The sequence below is a fragment of the Brienomyrus brachyistius genome, chromosome 2 (genome assembly GCF_023856365.1).
Source record: "Brienomyrus brachyistius isolate T26 chromosome 2, BBRACH_0.4, whole genome shotgun sequence".
Classification (NCBI taxonomy): Eukaryota; Metazoa; Chordata; class Actinopteri; order Osteoglossiformes; family Mormyridae; genus Brienomyrus; species Brienomyrus brachyistius.
In genome coordinates, this window is record NC_064534.1 from 42,503,862 (window position 1) to 42,529,456 (window position 25,595).

At 44.4% G+C, this 25,595-nt stretch overlaps 20 non-coding genes and 2 pseudogenes across 20 annotated transcripts; all 22 read left to right on the top strand.

Annotated features, from left to right (window-relative positions):
* The first annotated feature begins 239 nt into the window (after positions 1–239).
* Positions 240–358, top strand: LOC125734349 (5S ribosomal RNA). The gene has a single exon (XR_007393665.1). It is a non-coding gene; the product is annotated as a 5S ribosomal RNA (ribosomal RNA).
* Positions 359–1,439: 1,081 nt separating this feature from the next.
* LOC125737108 (5S ribosomal RNA) lies at positions 1,440–1,558 on the top strand. The gene has a single exon (XR_007396375.1). It is a non-coding gene; the product is annotated as a 5S ribosomal RNA (ribosomal RNA).
* Positions 1,559–2,635: 1,077 nt separating this feature from the next.
* Positions 2,636–2,754, top strand: LOC125736875 (5S ribosomal RNA). The gene has a single exon (XR_007396143.1). It is a non-coding gene; the product is annotated as a 5S ribosomal RNA (ribosomal RNA).
* A 1,077-nt stretch (positions 2,755–3,831) lies between these two features.
* On the top strand, positions 3,832–3,950 carry LOC125734766 (5S ribosomal RNA). The gene has a single exon (XR_007394069.1). It is a non-coding gene; the product is annotated as a 5S ribosomal RNA (ribosomal RNA).
* Positions 3,951–5,031: 1,081 nt separating this feature from the next.
* Positions 5,032–5,150, top strand: LOC125733363 (5S ribosomal RNA). Its single transcript, XR_007392708.1, has one exon. It is a non-coding gene; the product is annotated as a 5S ribosomal RNA (ribosomal RNA).
* Positions 5,151–6,228: 1,078 nt separating this feature from the next.
* On the top strand, positions 6,229–6,347 carry LOC125733001 (5S ribosomal RNA). Its single transcript, XR_007392360.1, has one exon. It is a non-coding gene; the product is annotated as a 5S ribosomal RNA (ribosomal RNA).
* Positions 6,348–7,422: 1,075 nt separating this feature from the next.
* On the top strand, positions 7,423–7,541 carry LOC125734767 (5S ribosomal RNA). Its single transcript, XR_007394070.1, has one exon. It is a non-coding gene; the product is annotated as a 5S ribosomal RNA (ribosomal RNA).
* Positions 7,542–8,622: 1,081 nt separating this feature from the next.
* LOC125735016 (5S ribosomal RNA) lies at positions 8,623–8,741 on the top strand. Its single transcript, XR_007394316.1, has one exon. It is a non-coding gene; the product is annotated as a 5S ribosomal RNA (ribosomal RNA).
* A 1,081-nt stretch (positions 8,742–9,822) lies between these two features.
* Positions 9,823–9,941, top strand: LOC125732792 (5S ribosomal RNA). Its single transcript, XR_007392159.1, has one exon. It is a non-coding gene; the product is annotated as a 5S ribosomal RNA (ribosomal RNA).
* Positions 9,942–11,019: 1,078 nt separating this feature from the next.
* LOC125733003 (5S ribosomal RNA) lies at positions 11,020–11,138 on the top strand. The gene has a single exon (XR_007392362.1). It is a non-coding gene; the product is annotated as a 5S ribosomal RNA (ribosomal RNA).
* A 1,074-nt stretch (positions 11,139–12,212) lies between these two features.
* Positions 12,213–12,331, top strand: LOC125734638 (5S ribosomal RNA). The gene has a single exon (XR_007393941.1). It is a non-coding gene; the product is annotated as a 5S ribosomal RNA (ribosomal RNA).
* Positions 12,332–13,409: 1,078 nt separating this feature from the next.
* LOC125734549 (5S ribosomal RNA) lies at positions 13,410–13,528 on the top strand. The gene has a single exon (XR_007393857.1). It is a non-coding gene; the product is annotated as a 5S ribosomal RNA (ribosomal RNA).
* A 1,076-nt stretch (positions 13,529–14,604) lies between these two features.
* On the top strand, positions 14,605–14,723 carry LOC125736634 (5S ribosomal RNA). Its single transcript, XR_007395909.1, has one exon. It is a non-coding gene; the product is annotated as a 5S ribosomal RNA (ribosomal RNA).
* A 1,111-nt stretch (positions 14,724–15,834) lies between these two features.
* Positions 15,835–15,953, top strand: LOC125732273 (5S ribosomal RNA; annotated as a pseudogene).
* Positions 15,954–17,033: 1,080 nt separating this feature from the next.
* LOC125732223 (5S ribosomal RNA) lies at positions 17,034–17,152 on the top strand (annotated as a pseudogene).
* Positions 17,153–18,232: 1,080 nt separating this feature from the next.
* LOC125735761 (5S ribosomal RNA) lies at positions 18,233–18,351 on the top strand. Its single transcript, XR_007395051.1, has one exon. It is a non-coding gene; the product is annotated as a 5S ribosomal RNA (ribosomal RNA).
* A 1,079-nt stretch (positions 18,352–19,430) lies between these two features.
* On the top strand, positions 19,431–19,549 carry LOC125737169 (5S ribosomal RNA). The gene has a single exon (XR_007396435.1). It is a non-coding gene; the product is annotated as a 5S ribosomal RNA (ribosomal RNA).
* A 1,079-nt stretch (positions 19,550–20,628) lies between these two features.
* LOC125737171 (5S ribosomal RNA) lies at positions 20,629–20,747 on the top strand. The gene has a single exon (XR_007396437.1). It is a non-coding gene; the product is annotated as a 5S ribosomal RNA (ribosomal RNA).
* Positions 20,748–21,826: 1,079 nt separating this feature from the next.
* On the top strand, positions 21,827–21,945 carry LOC125737172 (5S ribosomal RNA). The gene has a single exon (XR_007396438.1). It is a non-coding gene; the product is annotated as a 5S ribosomal RNA (ribosomal RNA).
* A 1,080-nt stretch (positions 21,946–23,025) lies between these two features.
* Positions 23,026–23,144, top strand: LOC125732526 (5S ribosomal RNA). Its single transcript, XR_007391903.1, has one exon. It is a non-coding gene; the product is annotated as a 5S ribosomal RNA (ribosomal RNA).
* A 1,078-nt stretch (positions 23,145–24,222) lies between these two features.
* Positions 24,223–24,341, top strand: LOC125734378 (5S ribosomal RNA). The gene has a single exon (XR_007393692.1). It is a non-coding gene; the product is annotated as a 5S ribosomal RNA (ribosomal RNA).
* A 1,079-nt stretch (positions 24,342–25,420) lies between these two features.
* Positions 25,421–25,539, top strand: LOC125733004 (5S ribosomal RNA). The gene has a single exon (XR_007392363.1). It is a non-coding gene; the product is annotated as a 5S ribosomal RNA (ribosomal RNA).
* The last annotated feature ends 56 nt before the right edge of the window (positions 25,540–25,595 follow it).

Genomic DNA, 25,595 nt, shown 5'->3' on the forward strand with positions numbered 1-25,595 from the left:
GAAAAGGAGTTAAAAAGAAGGAAGTGTGCGGATGCGGAAAGAATGGAATAATTGTGGTAGGCTGCCGGCTGAGTAGTTTGGTGAATGTTTGGTGTGGGTCCGGCGCTGCCGATTGGATGGTGGTGCTGCAGTGTGAGTCAGATAAAAAAAAAAAAAAAACCAGGAGTAGGATCCAATGGGACTAACTGGCATGTATAGACGCGTGTAATGCAAAAGGGCTGTTTTTGGTCACGTCTCTCGCTTATGGCCATACCACCCTGAACACGCCCGATCTCATCCGATCTCGGAAGCCAAGCAGGGTAGGGTCTAGTTAGTACTTGGATGGGAGACCTCCTGGGAATACCAGGTGCTGTAAGCTTTTCTCACTTTTACTTTATACAGGGGGCGCTCCACTTCACGATTAATTTAAATCTATCACTCCCCTTCCATTTTACTATTTTATATATATATATATATTTTTCTCTCATTCATAAAGGCAGCTTTTACACACCGTTTTACTCTAAATACTTCCTGGTAATTCTAGGTGCTGTAAGCTGTTCGTGCCTTTATTCCACCAGGGCGCGATCTTCTCACAAACTTGAAGACTGTCACTCCCCATTCACGTTTTACAACTTATTGTTAATAATAAAGAGACAGCTTTTTACACACAGTTTTAAACAAAGTACTGATATAATTCCTCTTCAACTCACCGCTTTGTTTTCTATGCAAAAACCACTTCGCCACAGAAGACTTGATATTGTTGGCATAGCAAGGTCTGCTCTTCTCCTCCTTTCAAAACTTGCTAAAAGCTGTATTTAAAAGAGCAGGTTGGCCGGGGTAATTCACACCCTTCAATGCCAGATTAATGTTTAGGTTAGTGGGAATCACAGAGGAATTAGGGATGGAAACTTCTTTGCTGATGGTAGAAGCGGTCTGGTGAATTTTTAGAGAGAAGAGGCCGTCGATGTTTCAATGTAGAAAATTGTTCTGGCTGCAGCCTGCAGTATGGACTTGTTGGCGTGTGTAGCTCCCAGTGTTCTGACAGCGTAACGTTTTGGGGAAGCATGTGATTCAACAGCTACCAGTGGGCTTCAAGCGGCAGAGATTTTGTGGCTGTTAGCGGAGTTGATAACAGAGGGTCGTTAAGAGAAGCCTGCATGAGGTAGGCAAAGGAGTAATGTTTGCCGGCGGGGGACATGCGGCGATTAACCTGTGCGGTAGTGAAAAGGACTTAAAGAGAAGGAAGTGTGCGGATGCGGAAAGAATGGAATAATTGTGGTAGGCTGCCGGCTGAGTAGTTTGTTGAATGTTTGGTGTGGTTCCGGCACTGCCGATTGGATGGTGGTGCTGCAGTGTGAGTCAGATAAAAAAAAAAAAAAAACAGGAGTAGGATCCAATGGGACTAACTGGCATGTATAGAGGCGTGTAATGCAAAAGGGCTGTTTTTGGTAGCATCTCTCGCATACGGCCATACCACCCTGAACACGCCCGATCTCGTCTGATCTCGGAAGCCAAGCAGGATAGGGTCTGGTTAGTACTTGGATGGGAGATCTCCTGGGAATACCAGGTGCTGTAAGCTTTTCTCACTTTTACTTTATACAGGGGGCGCTCCACTTCACGATTAATTTAAATCTATCACTCCCCTTCCATTTTACTATTTAATATATATATATATATATTTCTCTCATTCATAAAGGCAGCTTTTACACACCGTTTTACTCTAAATACTTCCTGGTAATTCTAGGTGCTGTAAGCTGTTCGTGCCTTTATTCCACCAGGGCGCGATCTTCTCACAAACTTGAAAACTGTCACTCCCCATTCACGTTTTACAACTTATTGTTAATGATAAAGAGACAGCTTTTTACACACAGTTTTAAACAAAGTACTGATATTATTCCTCTTCAACTGACCGCTTTGTTTTCTATGCAAACACCACTTCGCCACAGAAGACTCGATATTATTGGCATAGCAAGTTCTGCTCTTCTCCTTTCAAAACTTGCTAAAAGCTGTATTTAAAAGAACAGATTGGCCGGAGTAATTCACACCCTTCAATGCCAGCTTAATGTTTAGGTTAGTGGGAATCACAGAGGAATTAGGGATGGAAACTTCTTTGCTGGTGGTAGAAGCGGTCTGGTGAATTTTTAGAGAGAAGAGGCCGTCGATGTTTGAATGTAAAAAATTGTTCTGGCTGCAGCCTGCAGTATGGACTTGTTGGTGTGTGTAGCTCCCAGTGTTCTGACAGCGCGACGTTTTGGGGAAACATGTGATTCAGCAGCTACCAGTGGCCTTCGTGCGGCGGAGATTTTGTGGCTGTTAGCGGAGTTGATAACAGAGGGTCGTTAAGAGAAGCCTACATGCAGTAGGCAAAGGAGTAATGTTTGCCGGCGGGGGACGTGCGGCGATTAACCTGTGCGGTAGTGAAAAGGAGTTAAAAAGAAGGAAGTGTGCGGATGCGGAAAGAATGGAATAATTGTGGTAGGCTGCCGGCTGAGTAGTTTGGTGAATGTTTGGTGTGGGTCCGGCGTTGCCGATTGGATGGTGGGGCTGCAGTGTGAGTCAGATAAAAAAAAAAAAAAACATTAGTAGGATCCAATGGGACCAACTGGCATGTATAGAGGCGTGTAATGCAAAAGGGCTGTTTTTGGTAGCATCTCTCGCTTACGGCCATACCAACCTGAACACGCCCGATCTCGTCTGATCTCGGAAGCCAAGCAGGGTATGGTCTGGTTAGTACTTGGATGGGAGACCTCCTGGGAATACCAGGTGCTGTAAGCTTTTCTCACTTTTACTTTATACAGGGGGCGCTCCACTTCACGATTAATTTAAATCTATCACTCCCCTTCCATTTTACTATTTAATATATATATATATATATTTCTCTCATTCATAAAGGCAGCTTTTACACACCGTTTTACTCTAAATACTTCCTGGTAATTCTAGGTGCTGTAAGCTGTTCGTGCCTTTATTCCACCAGGGCGCGATCTTCTCACAAACTTGAAAACTGTCACTCCCCATTCACGTTTTACAACTTATTGTTAATGATAAAGAGACAGCTTTTTACACACAGTTTTAAACAAAGTACTGATATTATTCCTCTTCAACTGACCGCTTTGTTTTCTATGCAAACACCACTTCGCCACAGAAGACTCGATATTATTGGCATAGCAAGTTCTGCTCTTCTCCTTTCAAAACTTGCTAAAAGCTGTATTTAAAAGAACAGATTGGCCGGAGTAATTCACACCCTTCAATGCCAGCTTAATGTTTAGGTTAGTGGGAATCACAGAGGAATTAGGGATGGAAACTTCTTTGCTGGTGGTAGAAGCGGTCTGGTGAATTTTTAGAGAGAAGAGGCCGTCGATGTTTGAATGTAAAAAATTGTTCTGGCTGCAGCCTGCAGTATGGACTTGTTGGTGTGTGTAGCTCCCAGTGTTCTGACAGCGCGACGTTTTGGGGAAACATGTGATTCAGCAGCTACCAGTGGCCTTCGTGCGGCGGAGATTTTGTGGCTGTTAGCGGAGTTGATAACAGAGGGTCGTTAAGAGAAGCCTACATGCAGTAGGCAAAGGAGTAATGTTTGCCGGCGGGGGACGTGCGGCGATTAACCTGTGCGGTAGTGAAAAGGAGTTAAAAAGAAGGAAGTGTGCGGATGCGGAAAGAATGGAATAATTGTGGTAGGCTGCCAGCTGAGTAGTTTGGTGAATGTTTGGTGTGGGTCCGGCGTTGCCGATTGGATGGTGGGGCTGCAGTGTGAGTCAGATAAAAAAAAAAAAAAACATTAGTAGGATCCAATGGGACCAACTGGCATGTATAGAGGCGTGTAATGCAAAAGGGCTGGTTTTGGTAGTATCTCTCGCTTACGGCCATACCAACCTGAACACGCCCGATCTCGTCTGATCTCGGAAGCCAAGCAGGGTAGGGTCTGGTTAGTACTTGGATGGGAGACCTCCTGGGAATACCAGGTGCTGTAAGCTTTTCTCACTTTTACTTTATACAGGGGGCGCTCTACTTCACGTTTAATTTAAATCTATCACTCCCCTTCCATTTTACTATTTAATATATATATATATATATATTTTTCTCTCATTCATAAAGGCAGCTTTTACACACCGTTTTACTCTAAATACTTCTTGGTAATTCTAGGTGCTGTAAGCTGTTCGTGCCTTTATTCCACCAGGGCGCGATCTTCTCACAAACTTGAAAACTGTCACTCCCCATTCACGTTTTACAACTTATTGTTAATGATAAAGAGACAGCTTTTTACACACAGTTTTAAACAAAGTACTGATATTATTCCTCTTCAACTGACCGCTTTGTTTTCTATGCAAAAACCACTTCGCCACAGAAGACTCGATATTATTGGCATAGCAAGTTCTGCTCTTCTCCTTTCAAAACTTGCTAAAAGCTGTATTTAAAAGAACAGATTGGCCGGGGTAATTCACACCCTTCAATGCCAGCTTAATGTTTAGGTTAGTGGGAATCACAGAGGAATTAGGGATGGAAACTTCTTTGCTGGTGGTAGAAGCGGTCTGGTGAATTTTTAGAGAGAAGAGGCCGTCGATGTTTGAATGTAAAAAATTGTTCTGGCTGCAGCCTGCAGTATGGACTTGTTGGTGTGTGTAGCTCCCAGTGTTCTGACAGCGCGACGTTTTGGGGAAGCATGTGATTCAGCAGCTACCAGTGGCCTTCGTGCGGCGGAGATTTTGTGGCTGTTAGCGGAGTTGATAACAGAGGGTCGTTAAGAGAAGCCTGCATGCAGTAGGTAAAGGAGTAATGTTTGCCGGCGGGGGACGTGCGGCGATTAACCTGTGCGGTAGTGAAAAGGAGTTAAAAAGAAGGAAGTGTGCGGATGCGGAAAGAATGGAATAATTGTGGTAGGCTGCCGGCTGAGTAGTTTGGTGAATGTTTGGTGTGGGTCCGGCGTTGCCGATTGGATGGTGGGGCTGCAGTGTGAGTCAGATAAAAAAAAAAAAAAACATTAGTAGGATCCAATGGGACCAACTGGCATGTATAGAGGCGTATAATGCAAAAGGGCTGTTTTTGGTAGCATCTCTCGCATACGGCCATACCACCCTGAACACGCCCGATCTCGTCTGATCTCGGAAGCTAAGCAGGGTAGGGTCTGGTTAGTACTTGGATGGGAGACCTCCTGGGAATACCAGGTGCTGTAAGCTTTTCTCACTTTTACTTTATACAGGGGGCACTCCACTTCACGATTAATTTAAATCTATCACTCCCCTTACATTTTACTATTTTATATATATCTATATATTTTTCTCTCATTCATAAAGGCAGCTTTTACACACCGTTTTACTCTAAATACTTCCTGGTAATTCTAGGTGCTGTAAGCTGTTCGTGCCTTTATTCCACCAGGGCGCGATCTTCTCACAAACTTGAAGACTGTCACTCCCCATTCACGTTTTACAACTTATTGTTAATGATAAAGAGACAGCTTTTTACACACAGTTTTAAACAAAGTACTGATATTATTCCTCTTCAACTGACCGCTTTGTTTTCTATGCAAAAACCACTTCGCCACAGAAGACTCGATATTATTGGCATAGCAAGTTCTGCTCTTCTCCTTTCAAAACTTGCTAAAAGCTGTATTTAAAAGAACAGATTGGCCGGGGTAATTCACACCCTTCAATGCCAGCTTAATGTTTAGGTTAGTGGGAATCACAGAGGAATTAGGGATGGAAACTTCTTTGCTGGTGGCAGAAGCGGTCTGGTGAATTTTTAGAGAGAAGAGGCCGTCGATGTTTGAATGTAGAAAATTGTTCTGGCTGCAGCCTGCAGTATGGACTTGTTGGTGTGTGTAGCTCCCAGTGTTCTGACAGCGCGACGTTTTAGGGAAGCATGTGATTCAGCAGCTACCAGTGGGCTTCGTGCGGCGGAGATTTTGTGGCTGTTAGTGGAGTTGATAACAGAGGGTCGTTAAGAGAAGCCTGCATGCAGTAGGCAAAGGAGTAATGTTTGCCGGCGGGGGACGTGCGGCGATTAACCTGTGCGGTAGTGAAAAGGAGTTAAAAAGAAGGAAGTGTGCGGATGCGGAAAGAATGGAATAATTGTGGTAGGCTGCCGGCTGAGTAGTTTGGTGAAGGTTTGGTGTGGGTCCGGCGCTGCCGATTGGATGGTGGGGCTGCAGTGTGAGTCAGATAAAAAAAAAAAAAGAACATTAGTAGGATCCAATGGGACCAACTGGCATGTTTAGAGGCGTGTAATGCAAAAGGGCTGTTTTTGGTCGCATCTTTCGCTTACGGCCATACCACCCTGAACACGCCCGATCTCGTCTGATCTCGGAAGCCAAGCAGGGTAGGGTCTGGTTAGTACTTGGATGGGAGACCACCTGGGAATACCAGGTGCTGTAAGCTTTTCTCACTTTTACTTTATACAGGGGGCGCTCCACTTCACGATTAATTTAAATCTATCACTCCCCTTCCATTTTACTATTTTATATATATATTTTTTCTCTCATTCATAAAGGCAGCTTTTACACACCGTTTTACTCTAAATACTGCCTGGTAATTATAGCTGCTGTAAGCTGTTCGTGCCTTTATTCCACCAGGGCGCGATCTTCTCACAAACTTGAAGACTGTCACTCCCCATTCACGTTTTACAACTTATTGTTAATAATAAAGAGACAGCTTTTTACACACAGTTTTAAACAAAGTACTAATATAATTCCTCTTCATCTCACCGCTTTGTTTTCTATGCAAAAACAACTTCACCACAGAAGACTCGTTATTATTGGCATGGCAAGGTCTGCTCTTCTCCTCCTTTCAAAACTTGCTAAAAGCTGTATTTAAAAGAGCAGGTTGGCCGGGGTAATTCACACCCTTCAATGCCAGCTTAATGTTTAGGTTAGTGGGAATCACAGAGGAATTAGGGATGGAGACTTCTTTGCTGATGGTAGAAGCGGTCTGGTGAATTTTTAGAGAGAAGAGGCCGTCGATGTTTGAATGTAGAAAATTGTTCTGGCTGCAGCCTGCAGTATGGACTTGTTGGTGTGTGTAGCTCCCAGTGTTCTGACAGCGCGACGTTTTGGGGAAACATGTGATTCAGCAGCTACCAGTGGCCTTCGTGCGGCGGAGATTTTGTGGCTGTTAGCGGAGTTGATAACAGAGGGTCGTTAAGAGAAGCCTACATGCAGTAGGCAAAGGAGTAATGTTTGCCGGCGGGGGACGTGCGGCGATTAACCTGTGCGGTAGTGAAAAGGAGTTAAAAAGAAGGAAGTGTGCGGATGCGGAAAGAATGGAATAATTGTGGTAGGCTGCCAGCTGAGTAGTTTGGTGAATGTTTGGTGTGGGTCCGGCGTTGCCGATTGGATGGTGGGGCTGCAGTGTGAGTCAGATAAAAAAAAAAAAAAACATTAGTAGGATCCAATGGGACCAACTGGCATGTATAGAGGCGTGTAATGCAAAAGGGCTGGTTTTGGTAGTATCTCTCGCTTACGGCCATACCAACCTGAACACGCCCGATCTCGTCTGATCTCGGAAGCCAAGCAGGGTAGGGTCTGGTTAGTACTTGGATGGGAGACCTCCTGGGAATACCAGGTGCTGTAAGCTTTCCTCACTTTTACTTTATACAGGGGGCGCTCTACTTCACGTTTAATTTAAATCTATCACTCCCCTTCCATTTTACTATTTAATATATATATATATATATATTTTTCTCTCATTCATAAAGGCAGCTTTTACACACCGTTTTACTCTAAATACTTCTTGGTAATTCTAGGTGCTGTAAGCTGTTCGTGCCTTTATTCCACCAGGGCGCGATCTTCTCACAAACTTGAAAACTGTCACTCCCCATTCACGTTTTACAACTTATTGTTAATGATAAAGAGACAGCTTTTTACACACAGTTTTAAACAAAGTACTGATATTATTCCTCTTCAACTGACCGCTTTGTTTTCTATGCAAAAACCACTTCGCCACAGAAGACTCGATATTATTGGCATAGCAAGTTCTGCTCTTCTCCTTTCAAAACTTGCTAAAAGCTGTATTTAAAAGAACAGATTGGCCGGGGTAATTCACACCCTTCAATGCCAGCTTAATGTTTAGGTTAGTGGGAATCACAGAGGAATTAGGGATGGAAACTTCTTTGCTGGTGGTAGAAGCGGTCTGGTGAATTTTTAGAGAGAAGAGGCCGTCGATGTTTGAATGTAAAAAATTGTTCTGGCTGCAGCCTGCAGTATGGACTTGTTGGTGTGTGTAGCTCCCAGTGTTCTGACAGCGCGACGTTTTGGGGAAGCATGTGATTCAGCAGCTACCAGTGGCCTTCGTGCGGCGGAGATTTTGTGGCTGTTAGCGGAGTTGATAACAGAGGGTCGTTAAGAGAAGCCTGCATGCAGTAGGTAAAGGAGTAATGTTTGCCGGCGGGGGACGTGCGGCGATTAACCTGTGCGGTAGTGAAAAGGAGTTAAAAAGAAGGAAGTGTGCGGATGCGGAAAGAATGGAATAATTGTGGTAGGCTGCCGGCTGAGTAGTTTGGTGAATGTTTGGTGTGGGTCCGGCGTTGCCGATTGGATGGTGGGGCTGCAGTGTGAGTCAGATAAAAAAAAAAAAAAACATTAGTAGGATCCAATGGGACCAACTGGCATGTATAGAGGCGTATAATGCAAAAGGGCTGTTTTTGGTAGCATCTCTCGCATACGGCCATACCACACTGAACACGCCCGATCTCGTCTGATCTCGGAAGCTAAGCAGGGTAGGGTCTGGTTAGTACTTGGATGGGAGACCTCCTGGGAATACCAGGTGCTGTAAGCTTTTCTCACTTTTACTTTATACAGGGGGCACTCCACTTCACGATTAATTTAAATCTATCACTCCCCTTACATTTTACTATTTAATATATATATATATATATATTTTTCTCTTATTCATAAAGGCAGCTTTTACACACCGTTTTACTCTAAATACTTCTTGGTAATTCTAGGTGCTGTAAGCTGTTCGTGCCTTTATTCCACCAGGGCGCGATCTTCTCACAAACTTGAAAACTGTCACTCCCCATTCACGTTTTACAACTTATTGTTAATGATAAAGAGACAGCTTTTTACACACAGTTTTAAACAAAGTACTGATATTATTCCTCTTCAACTGACCGCTTTGTTTTCTATGCAAAAACCACTTCGCCACAGAAGACTCGATATTATTGGCATAGCAAGTTCTGCTCTTCTCCTTTCAAAACTTGCTAAAAGCTGTATTTAAAAGAACAGATTGGCCGGGGTAATTCACACCCTTCAATGCCAGCTTAATGTTTAGGTTAGTGGGAATCACAGAGGAATTAGGGATGGAAACTTCTTTGCTGGTGGTAGAAGCGGTCTGGTGAATTTTTAGAGAGAAGAGGCCGTCGATGTTTGAATGTAAAAAATTGTTCTGGCTGCAGCCTGCAGTATGGACTTGTTGGTGTGTGTAGCTCCCAGTGTTCTGACAGCGCGACGTTTTGGGGAAGCATGTGATTCAGCAGCTACCAGTGGCCTTCGTGCGGCGGAGATTTTGTGGCTGTTAGCGGAGTTGATAACAGAGGGTCGTTAAGAGAAGCCTGCATGCAGTAGGTAAAGGAGTAATGTTTGCCGGCGGGGGACGTGCGGCGATTAACCTGTGCGGTAGTGAAAAGGAGTTAAAAAGAAGGAAGTGTGCGGATGCGGAAAGAATGGAATAATTGTGGTAGGCTGCCGGCTGAGTAGTTTGGTGAATGTTTGGTGTGGGTCCGGCGTTGCCGATTGGATGGTGGGGCTGCAGTGTGAGTCAGATAAAAAAAAAAAAAAACATTAGTAGGATCCAATGGGACCAACTGGCATGTATAGAGGCGTATAATGCAAAAGGGCTGTTTTTGGTAGCATCTCTCGCATACGGCCATACCACCCTGAACACGCCCGATCTCATCTGATCTCGGAAGCTAAGCAGGGTAGGGTCTGGTTAGTACTTGGATGGGAGACCTCCTGGGAATACCAGGTGCTGTAAGCTTTTCTCACTTTTACTTTATACAGGGGGCACTCCACTTCACGATTAATTTAAATCTATCACTCCCCTTACATTTTACTATTTTATATATATCTATATATTTTTCTCTCATTCATAAAGGCAGCTTTTACACACCGTTTTACTCTAAATACTTCCTGGTAATTCTAGGTGCTGTAAGCTGTTCGTGCCTTTATTCCACCAGGGCGCGATCTTCTCACAAACTTGAAGACTGTCACTCCCCATTCACGTTTTACAACTTATTGTTAATGATAAAGAGACAGCTTTTTACACACAGTTTTAAACAAAGTACTGATATTATTCCTCTTCAACTGACCGCTTTGTTTTCTATGCAAAAACCACTTCGCCACAGAAGACTCGATATTATTGGCATAGCAAGTTCTGCTCTTCTCCTTTCAAAACTTGCTAAAAGCTGTATTTAAAAGAACAGATTGGCCGGGGTAATTCACACCCTTCAATGCCAGCTTAATGTTTAGGTTAGTGGGAATCACAGAGGAATTAGGGATGGAAACTTCTTTGCTGGTGGCAGAAGCGGTCTGGTGAATTTTTAGAGAGAAGAGGCCGTCGATGTTTGAATGTAGAAAATTGTTCTGGCTGCAGCCTGCAGTATGGACTTGTTGGTGTGTGTAGCTCCCAGTGTTCTGACAGCGCGACGTTTTAGGGAAGCATGTGATTCAGCAGCTACCAGTGGGCTTCGTGCGGCGGAGATTTTGTGGCTGTTAGTGGAGTTGATAACAGAGGGTCGTTAAGAGAAGCCTGCATGCAGTAGGCAAAGGAGTAATGTTTGCCGGCGGGGGACGTGCGGCGATTAACCTGTGCGGTAGTGAAAAGGAGTTAAAAAGAAGGAAGTGTGCGGATGCGGAAAGAATGGAATAATTGTGGTAGGCTGCCGGCTGAGTAGTTTGGTGAAGGTTTGGTGTGGGTCCGGCGCTGCCGATTGGATGGTGGGGCTGCAGTGTGAGTCAGATAAAAAAAAAAAAAGAACATTAGTAGGATCCAATGGGACCAACTGGCATGTTTAGAGGCGTGTAATGCAAAAGGGCTGTTTTTGGTCGCATCTTTCGCTTACGGCCATACCACCCTGAACACGCCCGATCTCGTCTGATCTCGGAAGCCAAGCAGGGTAGGGTCTGGTTAGTACTTGGATGGGAGACCACCTGGGAATACCAGGTGCTGTAAGCTTTTCTCACTTTTACTTTATACAGGGGGCGCTCCACTTCACGATTAATTTAAATCTATCACTCCCCTTCCATTTTACTATTTTATATATATATTTTTTCTCTCATTCATAAAGGCAGCTTTTACACACCGTTTTACTCTAAATACTGCCTGGTAATTATAGCTGCTGTAAGCTGTTCGTGCCTTTATTCCACCAGGGCGCGATCTTCTCACAAACTTGAAGACTGTCACTCCCCATTCACGTTTTACAACTTATTGTTAATAATAAAGAGACAGCTTTTTACACACAGTTTTAAACAAAGTACTAATATAATTCCTCTTCATCTCACCGCTTTGTTTTCTATGCAAAAACAACTTCACCACAGAAGACTCGTTATTATTGGCATGGCAAGGTCTGCTCTTCTCCTCCTTTCAAAACTTGCTAAAAGCTGTATTTAAAAGAGCAGGTTGGCCGGGGTAATTCACACCCTTCAATGCCAGCTTAATGTTTAGGTTAGTGGGAATCACAGAGGAATTAGGGATGGAGACTTCTTTGCTGATGGTAGAAGCGGTCTGGTGAATTTTTAGAGAGAAGAGGCCGTCGATGTTTGAATGTAGAAAATTGTTCTGGCTGCAGCCAGCAGTATGGACTTGTTGGTGTGTGTAGCTCCCAGTGTTCTGACAGCGCGACGTTTTGGGGAAGCATGTGATTCAGCAGCTACCAGTGGGCTTCGTGCGGCGGAGATTTTGTGGCTGTTAGCGGAGTTGATAACAGAGGGTCGTTAAGAGAAGCCTGCATGCAGTAGGTAAAGGAGTAATGTTTGCCGGCGGGGGACGTGCGGCGATTAACCTGTGCGGTAGTGAAAAGGAGTTAAAAAGAAGGAAGTGTGCGGATGCGGAAAGAATGGAATAATTGTGGTAGGCTGCCGGCTGAGTAGTTTGGTGAATGTTTGGTGTGGGTCCGGCGTTGCCGATTGGATGGTGGGGCTGCAGTGTGAGTCAGATAAAAAAAAAAAAAACATTAGTAGGATCCAATGGGACCAACTGGCATGTATAGAGGCGTATAATGCAAAAGGGCTGTTTTTGGTAGCATCTCTCGCATATGGCCATACCACCCTGAACACGCCCGATCTCGTCTGATCTCGGAAGCTAAGCAGGGTAGGGTCTGGTTAGTACTTGAATGGGAGACCTCCTGGGAATACCAGGTGCTGTAAGCTTTTCTCACTTTTACTTTATACAGGGGGCACTCCACTTCACGATTAATTTAAATCTATCACTCCCCTTACATTTTACTATTTTATATATATCTATATATTTTTCTCTCATTCATAAAGGCAGCTTTTACACACCGTTTTACTTTAAATACTTCCTGGTAATTCTAGGTGCTGTAAGCTGTTCGTGCCTTTATTCCACCAGGGCGCGATCTTCTCACAAACTTGAAGACTGTCACTCCCCATTCACGTTTTACAACTTATTGTTAATGATAAAGAGACAGCTTTTTACACACAGTTTTAAACAAAGTACTGATATTATTCCTCTTCAACTGACCGCTTTGTTTTCTATGCAAAAACCACTTCGCCACAGAAGACTCGATATTATTGGCATAGCAAGTTCTGCTCTTCTCCTTTCAAAACTTGCTAAAAGCTGTATTTAAAAGAACAGATTGGCCGGGGTAATTCACACCCTTCAATGCCAGCTTAATGTTTAGGTTAGTGGGAATCACAGAGGAATTAGGGATGGAAACTTCTTTGCTGGTGGCAGAAGCGGTCTGGTGAATTTTTAGAGAGAAGAGGCCGTCGATGTTTGAATGTAGAAAATTGTTCTGGCTGCAGCCTGCAGTATGGACTTGTTGGTGTGTGTAGCTCCCAGTGTTCTGACAGCGCGACGTTTTAGGGAAGCATGTGATTCAGCAGCTACCAGTGGGCTTCGTGCGGCGGAGATTTTGTGGCTGTTAGTGGAGTTGATAACAGAGGGTCGTTAAGAGAAGCCTGCATGCAGTAGGCAAAGGAGTAATGTTTGCCGGCGGGGGACGTGCGGCGATTAACCTGTGCGGTAGTGAAAAGGAGTTAAAAAGAAGGAAGTGTGCGGATGCGGAAAGAATGGAATAATTGTGGTAGGCTGCCGGCTGAGTAGTTTGGTGAAGGTTTGGTGTGGGTCCGGCGCTGCCGATTGGATGGTGGGGCTGCAGTGTGAGTCAGATAAAAAAAAAAAAAGAACATTAGTAGGATCCAATGGGACCAACTGGCATGTTTAGAGGCGTGTAATGCAAAAGGGCTGTTTTTGGTCGCATCTTTCGCTTACGGCCATACCACCCTGAACACGCCCGATCTCGTCTGATCTCGGAAGCCAAGCAGGGTAGGGTCTGGTTAGTACTTGGATGGGAGACCACCTGGGAATACCAGGTGCTGTAAGATTTTCTCACTTTTACTTTATACAGGGGGCGCTCCACTTCACGATTAATTTAAATCTATCACTCCCCTTCCATTTTACTATTTTATATATATATTTTTTCTCTCATTAATAAAGGCAGCTTTTACACACCGTTTTACTCTAAATACTGCCTGGTAATTATAGCTGCTGTAAGCTGTTCGTGCCTTTATTCCACCAGGGCGCGATCTTCTCACAAACTTGAAGACTGTCACTCCCCATTCACGTTTTACAACTTATTGTTAATAATAAAGAGACAGCTTTTTACACACAGTTTTAAACAAAGTACTAATATAATTCCTCTTCATCTCACCGCTTTGTTTTCTATGCAAAAACAACTTCACCACAGAAGACTCGTTATTATTGGCATGGCAAGGTCTGCTCTTCTCCTCCTTTCAAAACTTGCTAAAAGCTGTATTTAAAAGAGCAGGTTGGCCGGGGTAATTCACACCCTTCAATGCCAGCTTAATGTTTAGGTTAGTGGGAATCACAGAGGAATTAGGGATGGAGACTTCTTTGCTGATGGTAGAAGCGGTCTGGTGAATTTTTAGAGAGAAGAGGCCGTCGATGTTTGAATGTAGAAAATTGTTCTGGCTGCAGCCAGCAGTATGGACTTGTTGGTGTGTGTAGCTCCCAGTGTTCTGACAGCGTGACATTTTGGGGAAGCATGTGATTCAACAGCAACCAGTGGGCTTCGTGCGGCGGAGATTTTGTGGCTGTTAGCGGAGTTGATAACAGAGGGTCTTTAAGAGAAGCCTGCATGCGGTAGGCAAATGAGTAATGTTTGCCGGCGGGGGACGTGCGGCGATTAACCTGTTCGGTAGTGAAAAGGACTTAAAGAGAAGGAAGTGTGCGGATGCGGAAAGAATGGAATAATTGTGGTAGGCTGCCGGCTGAGTAGTTTGGTGAATGTTTGGTGTGGGTGCGGCGCTGCCGATTGGATGGTGGTGCTGCAGTGTGAGTCAGATAAAAAAAAAAAAAAAACAGGAGTAGGATCCAATGGGACTAACTGGCATGTATAGAGGCGTGTAATGCAAAAGGGCTGTTTTTGTTCGCGGCTCTCGCTTATGGCCATACCACCCTGAACACGCCCGATCTCGTCTGATCTCGGAAGCTAAGCAGGGTAGGGTCTGGTTAGTACTTGGGTGGGAGACTGCCTGGGAATACCACGTGCTGTAAGCTTTTCTCACTTTTACTTTATACAGGGGGCACTCCACCTCACGATTAATTTAAATCTATCACTCCCCTTCCATTTTACTATTTTATATATATATATATATATATATATATATTTTTTTTTTTTTTTTTTTTTTTTTCTCTCATTCATAAAGGCAGCTTTTACACACCGTTTTACTCTAAATACTTCCTGGTAATTCTAGGTGCTGTAAGCTGTTCGTGCCTTTATTCCACCAGGGCGCGATCTTCTCACAAACTTGAAGACTGTCACTCCCCATTCACGTTTTACAACTTATTGTTAATGATAAAGAGACAGCTTTTTACACACAGTTTTAAACAAAGTACTGATATTATTCCTCTTCAACTGACCGCTTTGTTTTCTATGCAAAAACCACTTCGCCACAGAAGACTCGATATTATTGGCATAGCAAGTTCTGCTCTTCTCCTTTCAAAACTTGCTAAAAGCTGTATTTAAAAGAACAGATTGGCCGGGGTAATTCACACCCTTCAATGCCAGCTTAATGTTTAGGTTAGTGGGAATCACAGAGGAATTAGGGATGGAAACTTCTTTGCTGGTGGTAGAAGCGGTCTGGTGAATTTTTAGAGAGAAGAGGCCGTCGATGTTTGAATGTAGAAAATTGTTCTGGCTGCAGCCTGCAGTATGGACTTGTTGGTGTGTGTAGCTCCCAGTGTTCTGACAGCGCGACGTTTTGGGGAAGCATGTGATTCAGCAGCTACCAGTGGGCTTCGTGCGGCGGAGATTTTGTGGCTGTTAGCGGAGTTGATAACAGAAGGTCATTAAGAGAAGCCTGCATGCGGTAGGCAAAGGAGTAATGTTTGCCGGCGGGGGACGTGCGGCGATTAACCTGTGCGGTAGTGAAAAGGAGTTAAAGAGAAGGAAGTGTGCGGATGCGGAAAGAATGGAATAATTGTGGTAGGCTGCCGGCTGAGTAGTTTGGTGAATGTTTGGTGTGGTTCCGGCACTTCCGATTGGATGGTGGGGCTGCAGTGTGAGTCAGATAAAAAAAAAAAAAAAAACAGGAGTAGGATCCAATGGGACTAACTGGCTTGTATAGAGGCGTGTAATGCAAAAGGGCTGTTTTTGGTAGTTTTTCGCGCTCACGGCCATACCACCCTGAACACGCCCGATCTCGTCCGATCTCAGAACCCAAGCAGGATAGAGTCTGGTTAGTACTTGGATGGGAGACCTACTGGGATTACCCTGTGCTGTAAGCTTTTCTCACTTTTACTTTATACAGGGGGCGCTCCACTTCTCGATTAATTTAAATCTATCACTCCCCTTCCATTTTACTATTTTATATATATATATTTTTTTTTTCTCTCATTCATAAAGGCAGCTTTTACACACCGTTTTACTCTAAATACTTCCTGGTAATTCTAGGTGCTGTAAGCTGTTCGTGCCTTTATTCCACCAGGGCGCGATCTTCTCACAAACTTGAAGACTGTCACTCCCCATTCACGTTTTACAACTTATTGTTAATGATAAAGAGACAGCTTTTTACACACAGTTTTAAACAAAGTACTGATATTATTCCTCTTCAACTGACCGCTTTGTTTTCTATGCAAAAACCACTTCGCCACAGAAGACTCGATATTATTGGCATAGCAAGTTCTGCTCTTCTCCTTTCAAAACTTGCTAAAAGCTGTATTTAAAAGAACAGATTGGCCGGGGTAATTCACACCCTTCAATGCCAGCTTAATGTTTAGGTTAGTGGGAATCACAGAGGAATTAGGGATGGAAACTTCTTTGCTGGTGGTAGAAGCGGTCTGGTGAATTTTTAGAGAGAAGAGGCCGTCGATGTTTGAATGTAGAAAATTGTTCTGGCTGCAGCCTGCAGTATGGACTTGTTGGTGTGTGTAGCTCCCAGTGTTCTGACAGCGCGACGTTTTGGGGAAGCATGTGATTCAGCAGCTACCAGTGGGCTTCGTGCGGCGGAGATTTTGTGGCTGTTAGCGGAGTTGATAATAGAGGGTCGTTAAGAGAAGCCTGCATGCGGTAGGCAAAGGAGTAATGTTTGCTGGCGGGGGACGTGCGGCGATTAACCTGTGCGGTAGTGAAAAGGAGTTAAAGAGAAGGAAGTGTGCGGATGCGGAAAGAATGGAATAATTGTGGTAGGCTGCCGGCTGAGTAGTTTGGTGAATGTTTGGTGTGGTTCCGGCACTTCCGATTGGATGGTGGGGCTGCAGTGTGAGTCAGATAAAAAAAAAAAAAAAAACAGGAGTAGGATCCAATGGGACTAACTGGCATGTATAGAGGCGTGTAATGCAAAAGGGCTGTTTTTGGTAGTTTTTCGCGCTCACGGCCATACCACCCTGAACACGCCCGATCTCATCCGATCTCAGAAGCCAAGCAGAATAGAGTCTGGTTAGTACTTGGATGGGAGACCTACTGGGATTACCCTGTGCTGTAAGCTTTTCTCACTTTTACTTTATACAGGGGGCGCTCCACTTCTCGATTAATTTAAATCTATCACTCCCCTTCCATTTTACTATTTTATATATATATATTTTTTTTTCTCTCATTCATAAAGGCAGCTTTTACACACCGTTTTACTCTAAATACTGCCTGGTAATTCTAGGTGCTGTAAACTCTTCGTGCCTTTATTCCACCAGGGCGCGATCTTCTCACAAACTTGAAGACTGTCACTCCCCATTCACGTTTTACAACTTATTGTTAATGATAAAGAGACAGCTTTTTACACACAGTTTTAAACAAAGTACTGATATTATTCCTCTTCAACTGACCGCTTTGTTTTCTATGCAAAAACCACTTTGCCACAGAAGACTCGATATTATTGGCATAGCAAGTTCTGCTCTTCTCCTTTCAAAACTTGCTAAAAGCTGTATTTAAAAGAACAGATTGGCCGGGGTAATTCACACCCTTCAATGCCAGCTTAATGTTTAGGTTAGTGGGAATCACAGAGGAATTAGGGATGGAAACTTCTTTGCTGGTGGTAGAAGCGGTCTGGTGAATTTTTAGAGAGAAGAGGCCGTCGATGTTTGAATGTAGAAAATAGTTCTGGCTGCAGCCTGCAGTATGGACTTGTTGGTGTGTGTAGCTCCCAGTGTTCTGACAGCGCGACGTTTTGGGGAAGCATGTGATTCAGCAGCTACCAGTGGGCTTCGTGCGGCGGAGATTTTGTGGCTGTTAGCGGAGTTGATAATAGAGGGTCGTTAAGAGAAGCCTGCATGCGGTAGGCAAAGGAGTAATGTTTGCTGGCGGGGGACGTGCGGCGATTAACCTGTGCGGTAGTGAAAAGGAGTTAAAGAGAAGGAAGTGTGCGGATGCGGAAAGAATGGAATAATTGTGGTAGGCTGCCGGCTGAGTAGTTTGGTGAATGTTTGGTGTGGGTCCGGCGTTGCCGATTGGATGGTGGGGCTGCAGTGTGAGTCAGATAAAAAAAAAAAAAAAAACCAGGAGTAGGATCCAATGGGACCAACTGGCATGTATAGAGGCGTGTAATGCAAAAGGGCTGTTTTTGGTAGCGTCTCTCGCTTATGGCCATACCACCCTGAACACGCCCGATCTCGTCTGATCTCGGAAGCTAAGCAAGGTAGGGTCTGGTTAGTACTTGGATGGGAGACCACCTGGGAATACCAGGTGCTGTACGCTTTTCTCACTTTTACTTTATACAGGGGGCGCTCCACTTCACGATTAATTTAAATCTATCACTCCCCTTCCATTTTACTATTTTATATATATATTTTTATTTTCTCTCTTTCATAAAGGCAGCTTTTACACACCGTTTTACTCTAAATACTGCCTGGTAATTCTAGGTGCTGTAAGCTCTTCGTGCCTTTATTCCACCAGGGCGCGATCTTCTCACAAACTTGAAGACTGTCACTGCCCATTCACGTTTTACAACTTATTGTTAATGATAAAGAGACAGCTTTTTACACACAGTTTTAAACAAAGTACTGATATTATTCCTCTTCAACTGACCGCTTTGTTTTCTATGCAAAAACCACTTCGCCACAGAAGACTCGATATTATTGGCATAGCAAGTTCTGCTCTTCTCCTTTCAAAACTTGCTAAAAGCTGTATTTAAAAGAACAGATTGGCCGGGGTAATTCACACCCTTCAATGCCAGCTTAATGTTTAGGTTAGTGGGAATCACAGAGGAATTAGGGATGGAAACTTCTTTGCTGGTGGTAGAAGCGGTCTGGTGAATTTTTAGAGAGAAGAGGCCGTCGATGTTTGAATGTAGAAAATTGTTCTGGCTGCAGCCTGCAGTATGGACTTGTTGGTGTGTGTAGCTCCCAGTGTTCTGACAGCGTGACGTTTTGGGGAAGCATGTGATTCAGCAGCTACCAGTGGGCTTCGTGCGGCGGAGATTTTGTGGCTGTTAGCGGAGTTGATAATAGAGGGTCGTTAAGAGAAGCCTGCATGCGGTAGGCAAAGGAGTAATGTTTGCTGGCGGGGGACGTGCGGCGATTAACCTGTGCGGTAGTGAAAAGGAGTTAAAGAGAAGGAAGTGTGCGGATGCGGAAAGAATGGAATAATTGTGGTAGGCTGCCGGCTGAGTAGTTTGGTGAATGTTTGGTGTGGGTCCGGCGTTGCCGATTGGATGGTGGGGCTGCAGTGTGAGTCAGATAAAAAAAAAAAAAAAAACCAGGAGTAGGATCCAATGGGACCAACTGGCATGTATAGAGGCGTGTAATGCAAAAGGGCTGTTTTTGGTAGCGTCTCTCGCTTATGGCCATACCACCCTGAACACGCAAGATCTCGTCTGAACTCGGAAGCTAAGCAAGGTAGGGTCTGGTTAGTACTTGGATGGGAGACCACCTGGGAATACCAGGTGCTGTAAGCTTTTCTCACTTTTACTTTATACAGGGGGCGCTCCACTTCACGATTAATTTAAATCTATCACTCCCCTTCCATTTTACTATTTTATATATATATTTTTATTTTCTCTCTTTCATAAAGGCAGCTTTTACACACCGTTTTACTCTAAATACTGCCTGGTAATTCTAGGTGCTGTAAGCTCTTCGTGCCTTTATTCCACCAGGGCGCGATCTTCTCACAAACTTGAAGACTGTCACTGCCCATTCACGTTTTACAACTTATTGTTAATGATAAAGAGACAGCTTTTTACACACAGTTTTAAACAAAGTACTGATATTATTCCTCTTCAACTGACCGCTTTGTTTTCTATGCAAAAACCACTTCGCCACAGAAGACTCGATATTATTGGCATAGCAAGTTCTGCTCTTCTCCTTTCAAAACTTGCTAAAAGCTGTATTTAAAAGAACAGATTGGCCGGGGTAATTCACACCCTTCAATGCCAGCTTAATGTTTAGGTTAGTGGGAATCACAGAGGAATTAGGGATGGAAACTTCTTTGCTGGTGGTAGAAGCGGTCTGGTGAATTTTTAGAGAGAAGAGGCCGTCGATGTTTGAATGTAGAAAATTGTTCTGGCTGCAGCCTGCAGTATGGACTTGTTGGTGTGTGTAGCTCCCAGTGTTCTGACAGCGTGACGTTTTGGGGAAGCATGTGATTCAGCAGCTACCAGTGGGCTTCGTGCGGCGGAGATTTTGTGGCTGTTAGCGGAGTTGATAATAGAGGGTCGTTAAGAGAAGCCTGCATGCGGTAGGCAAAGGAGTAATGTTTGCTGGCGGGGGACGTGCGGCGATTAACCTGTGCGGTAGTGAAAAGGAGTTAAAGAGAAGGAAGTGTGCGGATGCGGAAAGAATGGAATAATTGTGGTAGGCTGCCGGCTGAGTAGTTTGGTGAATGTTTGGTGTGGGTCCGGCGTTGCCGATTGGATGGTGGGGCTGCAGTGTGAGTCAGATAAAAAAAAAAAAAAAAACCAGGAGTAGGATCCAATGGGACCAACTGGCATGTATAGAGGCGTGTAATGCAAAAGGGCTGTTTTTGGTAGCGTCTCTCGCTTATGGCCATACCACCCTGAACACGCAAGATCTCGTCTGAACTCGGAAGCTAAGCAAGGTAGGGTCTGGTTAGTACTTGGATGGGAGACCACCTGGGAATACCAGGTGCTGTAAGCTTTTCTCACTTTTACTTTATACAGGGGGCGCTCCACTTCACGATTAATTTAAATCTATCACTCCCCTTCCATTTTACTATTTTATATATATATTTTTATTTTCTCTCTTTCATAAAGGCAGCTTTTACACACCGTTTTACTCTAAATACTGCCTGGTAATTCTAGGTGCTGTAAGCTCTTCGTGCCTTTATTCCACCAGGGCGCGATCTTCTCACAAACTTGAAGACTGTCACTCCCCATTCACGTTTTACAACTTATTGTTAATGATAAAGAGACAGCTTTTTACACACAGTTTTAAACAAAGTACTGATATTATTCCTCTTCAACTGACCGCTTTGTTTTCTATGCAAAAACCACTTCGCCACAGAAGACTCGATATTATTGGCATAGCAAGTTCTGCTCTTCTCCTTTCAAAACTTGCTAAAAGCTGTATTTAAAAGAACAGATTGGCCAGGGTAATTCACACCCTTCAATGCCAGCTTAATGTTTAGGTTAGTGGGAATCACAGAGGAATTAGGGATGGAAACTTCTTTGCTGGTGGTAGAAGCGGTCTGGTGAATTTTTAGAGAGAAGAGGCCGTCGATGTTTGAATGTAGAAAATTGTTCTGGCTGCAGCCTGCAGTATGGACTTGTTGGTGTGTGTAGCTCCCAGTGTTCTGACAGCGCGACGTTTTGGGGAAGCATGTGATTCAGCAGCTACCAGTGGGCTTCGTGCGGCGGAGATTTTGTGGCTGTTAGCGGAGTTGATAATAGAGGGTCGTTAAGAGAAGCCTGCATGCGGTAGGCAAAGGAGTAATGTTTGCTGGCGGGGGACGTGCGGCGATTAACCTGTGCGGTAGTGAAAAGGAGTTAAAGAGAAGGAAGTGTGCGGATGCGGAAAGAATGGAATAATTGTGGTAGGCTGCCGGCTGAGTAGTTTGGTGAATGTTTGGTGTGGGTCCGGCGTTGCCGATTGGATGGTGGGGCTGCAGTGTGAGTCAGATAAAAAAAAAAAAAAAAACCAGGAGTAGGATCCAATGGGACCAACTGGCATGTATAGAGGCGTGTAATGCAAAAGGGCTGTTTTTGGTAGCGTCTCTCGCTTATGGCCATACCACCCTGAACACGCAAGATCTCGTCTGAACTCGGAAGCTAAGCAAGGTAGGGTCTGGTTAGTACTTGGATGGGAGACCACCTGGGAATACCAGGTGCTGTAAGCTTTTCTCACTTTTACTTTATACAGGGGGCGCTCCACTTCACGATTAATTTAAATCTATCACTCCCCTTCCATTTTACTATTTTATATATATATTTTTATTTTCTCTCTTTCATAAAGGCAGCTTTTACACACCGTTTTACTCTAAATACTGCCTGGTAATTCTAGGTGCTGTAAGCTCTTCGTGCCTTTATTCCACCAGGGCGCGATCTTCTCACAAACTTGAAGACTGTCACTCCCCATTCACGTTTTACAACTTATTGTTAATGATAAAGAGACAGCTTTTTACACACAGTTTTAAACAAAGTACTGATATTATTCCTCTTCAACTGACCGCTTTGTTTTCTATGCAAAAACCACTTCGCCACAGAAGACTCGATATTATTGGCATAGCAAGTTCTGCTCTTCTCCTTTCAAAACTTGCTAAAAGCTGTATTTAAAAGAACAGATTGGCCGGGGTAATTCACACCCTTCAATGCCAGCTTAATGTTTAGGTTAGTGGGAATCACAGAGGAATTAGGGATGGAAACTTCTTTGCTGGTGGTAGAAGCGGTCTGGTGAATTTTTAGAGAGAAGAGGCCGTCGATGTTTGAATGTAGAAAATTGTTCTGGCTGCAGCCTGCAGTATGGACTTGTTGGTGTGTGTAGCTCCCAGTGTTCTGACAGCGTGACGTTTTGGGGAAGCATGTGATTCAGCAGCTACCAGTGGGCTTCGTGCGGCGGAGATTTTGTGGCTGTTAGCGGAGTTGATAATAGAGGGTCGTTAAGAGAAGCCTGCATGCGGTAGGCAAAGGAGTAATGTTTGCTGGCGGGGGACGTGCGGCGATTAACCTGTGCGGTAGTGAAAAGGAGTTAAAGAGAAGGAAGTGTGCGGATGCGGAAAGAATGGAATAATTGTGGTAGGCTGCCGGCTGAGTAGTTTGGTGAATGTTTGGTGTGGGTCCGGCGTTCCCGATTGGATGGTGGGGCTGCAGTGTGAGTCAGATAAAAAAAAAAAAAAAAAACCAGGAGTAGGATCCAATGGGACCAACTGGCATGTATAGAGGCGTGTAATGCAAAAGGGCTGTTTTTGGTCGCGTCTCTCGCTTATGGCCATACCACCCTGAACACGCCCGATCTCGTCTGATCTCGGAAGCTAAGCAGGGTAGGGTCTGGTTAGTACTTGGATGGGAGACCACCTGGGAATACCAGGTGCTGTAAGCTTTTCTCACTTTTACTTTATACAGGGGGCGCTCCACTTCACGATTAATTTAAATCTATCACTCCCCTTCCATTTTACTATTTTATATATATATTTTTATTTTCTCTCTTTCATAAAGGCAGCTTTTACACACCGTTTTACTCTAAATACTGCCTGGTAATTCTAGGTGCTGTAAGCTCTTCGTGCCTTTATTCCACCAGGGCGCGATCTTCTCACAAACTTGAAGACTGTCACTCCCCATTCACGTTTTACAACTTATTGTTAATGATAAAGAGACAGCTTTTTACACAAAGTTTTAAACAAAGTACTGATATTATTCCTCTTCAACTGACCGCTTTGTTTTCTATGCAAAAACCACTTCGCCACAGAAGACTCGATATTATTGGCATAGCAAGTTCTGCTCTTCTCCTTTCAAAACTTGCTAAAAGCTGTATTTAAAAGAACAGATTGGCCGGGGTAATTCACACCCTTCAATGCCAGCTTAATGTTTAGGTTAGTGGGAATCACAGAGGAATTAGGGATGGAAACTTCTTTGCTGGTGGTAGAAGCGGTCTGGTGAATTTTTAGAGAGAAGAGGCCGTCGATGTTTGAATGTAGAAAATTGTTCTGGCTGCAGCCTGCAGTATGGACTTGTTGGTGTGTGTAGCTCCCAGTGTTCTGACAGCGTGACGTTTTGGGGAAGCATGTGATTCAGCAGCTACCAGTGGGCTTCGTGCGGCGGAGATTTTGTGGCTGTTAGCGGAGTTGATAATAGAGGGTCGTTAAGAGAAGCCTGCATGCGGTAGGCAAAGGAGTAATGTTTGCTGGCGGGGGACGTGCGGCGATTAACCTGTGCGGTAGTGAAAAGGAGTTAAAGAGAAGGAAGTGTGCGGATGCGGAAAGAATGGAATAATTGTGGTAGGCTGCCGGCTGAGTAGTTTGGTGAATGTTTGGTGTGGGTCCGGCGTTGCCGATTGGATGGTGGGGCTGCAGTGTGAGTCAGATAAAAAAAAAAAAAAAACCAGGAGTAGGATCCAATGGGACCAACTGGCATGTATAGAGGCGTGTAATGCAAAAGGGCTGTTTTTGGTCGCGTCTCTCGCTTATGGCCATGCCACCCTGAACACGCCCGATCTCTTCTGATCTCGGAAGCTAAGCAGGGTAGGGTCTGGTTAGTACTTGGATGGGAGACCACCTGGGAATACCAGGTGCTGTAAGCTTTTCTCACTTTTACTTTATACAGGGGGCGCTCCACTTCACGATTAATTTAAATCTATCACTCCCCTTCCATTTTACTATTTTATATATATATTTTTATTTTCTCTCTTTCATAAAGGCAGCTTTTACACACCGTTTTACTCTAAATACTGCCTGGTAATTTTAGGTGCTGTAAGCTCTTCGTGCCTTTATTCCACCAGGGCGCGATCTTCTCACAAACTTGAAGACTGTCACTCCCCATTCACGTTTTACAACTTATTGTTAATGATAAAGAGACAGCTTTTTACACACAGTTTTAAACAAAGTACTGATATTATTCCTCTTCAACTGACCGCTTTGTTTTCTATGCAAAAACCACTTCGCCACAGAAGACTCGATATTATTGGCATAGCAAGTTCTGCTCTTCTCCTTTCAAAACTTGCTAAAAGCTGTATTTAAAAGAACAGATTGGCCGGGGTAATTCACACCCTTCAATGCCAGCTTAATGTTTAGGTTAGTGGGAATCACAGAGGAATTAGGGATGGAAACTTCTTTGCTGGTGGTAGAAGCGGTCTGGTGAATTTTTAGAGAGAAGAGGCCGTCGATGTTTGAATGTAGAAAATTGTTCTGGCTGCAGCCTGCAGTATGGACTTGTTGGTGTGTGTAGCTCCCAGTGTTCTGACAGCGCGACGTTTTGGGGAAGCATGTGATTCAGCAGCTACCAGTGGGCTTCGTGCGGCGGAGATTTTGTGGCTGTTAGCGGAGTTGATAACAGAGGGTCGTTAAGAGAAGCCTGCATGCAGTAGGCAAAGGAGTAATGTTTGCCGGCGGGGGACGTGCGGCGATTAACCTGTGCGGTAGTGAAAAGGAGTTAAAAAGAAGGAAGTGTGCGGATGCGGAAAGAATGGAATAATTGTGGTAGGCTGCCGGCTGAGTAGTTTGGTGAATGTTTGGTGTGGGTCCGGCGCTGCCGATTGGATGGTGGGGCTGCAGTGTGAGTCAGATAAAAAAAAAAAAAAAAACCAGGAGTAGGATCCAATGGGACCAACTGGCATGTATAGAGGCGTGTAATGCAAAAGGGCTGTTTTTGGTAGCATCTCTCGCTTACGGCCATACCACCCTGAACACGCCCGATCTCGTCTGATCTCGGAAGCCAAGCAGGGTAGGGTCTGGTTAGTACTTGGATGGGAGACCACCTGGGAATACCAGGTGCTGTAAGCTTTTCTCACTTTTACTTTATACAGGGGGCGCTCCACTTCACGATTAATTTAAATCTA